Here is a 2,592-nt window from a genome sequence, read left to right as displayed (position 1 = left end):
ATACTATTTCAGCATCTAAACGTTAAAAGAATCTGTGATTTTATGCTCCATCGTTGGCACTAAACTTTGGAGATCCTGTGTGTATGACAGCAGCAATTCTTATCTTATCTTCGTAAATGACCCATTTCATTTGCTCGATTAGCCTATATAACATGACATCTGGGGCAGTGTTTCTTAGGAAAATGTCTGAAAAGCTTTGTATGTGGATTCGTCTACATTGCCTGGTTCAAGCAGATCTGTACAGTGCTGAAGCTTCCAATGGAGTTTATTATTCTTACTCGGGTTAGATCGTGTCCCCTTTTACTCAAGATCAAGTGGCTTTTCTTTGACTCTAAGATTTAAATCAAGCATTCTCCATCCCTACTGCATCCTCTGTTCTATCCCTGCCCTTAACCCACCCTGATTCAATCACAATGTCAATCATGCTAACAGGTGAAGCAAGTACATTTTTGGTATTGCTAGAAATCCTTTGCCATGCTTGGAGGTGGTGGCACATGCCTTTAATCCCAGCCCTTGGGAGGCAGAGGCGGGCTCAGCACAGCCAGGGCTACACAGAGAAACCTTGTCTCGAAAAAACAAACAAAAAAAAAAAAAAAAAAAAAAAAAAAAAAAAAAAAAAAAGAAAGAAGAAAAAAGAAAAAAGAAATCCTTTGCTATGCTATTCTGCCTAAACATCTTTCTGCCAGCTTGCTCCCTTTTGTATCCCTTTGCCCAAATGCCTTTATGAAGAGCTTTTCTAGAGCCTTTTGTCAAAAATAATGCCAGTATCCCTTTTGTATTTTTATATTATTATCCTTATCATCATTATTATTACATCCCAAATGTTGCCCCCTCCGGGATCTCTACTCCGAGTTCTTCCCCCTACACCCCGGGCCCCTTTGACTCTGAGAGGGTGCCCCACCTCCTGCATAGCCCCTCCCTGGGGTGTCAAGTCTCTAGAGGATTAGGCACTTGTCTCCCACTGAAGCCAAACAATGCAGTCTCTGCTAATTATATATATATATATATTTGGTGTTTTTTTTTTTGTTTTTTGTTTTTGTTTTTGTTTTGAGACAGGGTTTCTCTGTGTAGCTCTGGCTGTCCTGGAACTCACTCTGTAGACCAGGCTGGCCTCAAACTCAGAAATCCACCTGCCTCTGCCTCCCAAGTGCTGGGATTAAAGGCGTGTGCCACCACAGGTTTGTGCCACCACCGCCCGACAACTAGTCCTTACTAGTTTATTACTAGTATGTTACTTAATAGAAATGTTTTTAAGTCCTTACTAGACATTGCTTTTATCACTTATCTATTGTGCTGTATTGGATCACTAATATTTAGCATTAAAATATTCTTTCGCCTTTCCTCAGCTGCCTCCAAGGTGCTTGGTTCTTCAGAGGAAGCTAAGGCCGGGTTGGGGTGAGGCCCTCACTTCATCCCGGGGCTAGCACGGTGCCAGCAGTCCACAACGCGGCTTCTGTCTCTGAGCTCACCTGTATCTACTCCGCCCTCATCCTGCACGACGAGCAGGATAAGGTCAATGCCCTGATTAAAGCAGTGGGTGTCAATGTTGAACCTTTCTGGCCTGGCTTGTTTGCAAAGGCCCTGGCCCATGTCAACTCTGGGAGTTTCATCTGCAATGTAGGGGCTGGCTGGCCGCTCCAGCAGCTGGGGCTGCACCTGCTGGTGGCCCTGCTCCATCCACTGTTGCTGCCCCAGCTGAGGAGAAGAAAGTGGAAGCAAAGAAGGAAGAGTCCGAGCAGTCGGAAGATGACTTGGGCTTTGGTCTTTTTGACTAAACTGCATTTGTTAACATGTCCAATAAAGAGCTGAACCTGTTAAAAAACAAAACAAAACAAAAAAACCTGTTTCTGTATGGCAAGCACCAACTGTGCCCGAGTTAGGTGGTTCTTATGTACTCTCTCACGTGAGTTCATAGTGAACCTGGGACCAAGGCTGAAATAACCTGAAGGAGTTAGTATTTTACCATGGCTGGAGGAGTCTCCTCAGAAAAGACTCACTTGGCTAATAGTAAGGGATTTTCTTTCCTTGTCAATTGAATCTCTCCATAGTAATATTTGTCTTCATAGGGTGGCAGTAAGCTTCTGTAAGATTAAGTTTTCAAACTGTACTGTGGGAATTTAGCCATTAGTTAAAAACAATGGGAGACCAGTAGCTCCCAGAACCCAGAAACAAGGGAACCAAGACGACCTGGCCTAAGAACCCAGAAACAACCTGGCCCAAAACAATTGCCAGGTGGCTAGCCCGCCCCTAGACCCTAGCACAAGGCAGCACCAATCAGAAACCACCCTGTACCTTCCCCCTTACCCCACTCTTCCCTTTTGCTCCAGCAACTGCACAGGAATAAAAAGCTGCCTAAGACCTTGCTCGGGGCCAGAGTCCTCTACCCGTGTGAGGGATATGAGTCTCGCCCCAGCTAGCTGGAATAAAAAGCCTCTTGCAGATTGGCATCAAGTCCTTGTCTTGGTGATGTGTGGGGTCATCACTCCCGGGGTTTGAGTATGGGGGGTGGGGGGTCCCTCTGGGTATCTCACACTTCCCTTTTGCCTGTCGAGGTCTGGTGTTGGCTAAGTACTTTTACAGTATTCTCTGATA

At 45.3% G+C, this 2,592-nt stretch overlaps 1 pseudogene across 1 annotated transcript; it reads left to right on the top strand.

Moving 5' to 3' along the window:
* The first annotated feature begins 413 nt into the window (after nt 1-413).
* Nucleotides 414-1,827, top strand: LOC116083855 (annotated as a pseudogene). Its single transcript, XR_004115928.1, has 2 exons — nt 414-432; nt 1,385-1,827. The product of XR_004115928.1 is annotated as a 60S acidic ribosomal protein P1 pseudogene (transcript).
* Nucleotides 1,828-2,592: the final 765 nt, after the last annotated feature.

The sequence above is a fragment of the Mastomys coucha genome, unplaced genomic scaffold (assembly GCF_008632895.1).
Source record: "Mastomys coucha isolate ucsf_1 unplaced genomic scaffold, UCSF_Mcou_1 pScaffold8, whole genome shotgun sequence".
Lineage (NCBI taxonomy): Eukaryota > Metazoa > Chordata > Mammalia > Rodentia > Muridae > Mastomys > Mastomys coucha.
Note: the sequence above shows the minus strand (reverse complement) of the source record. Positions and strands in the feature narration are given on the sequence as shown.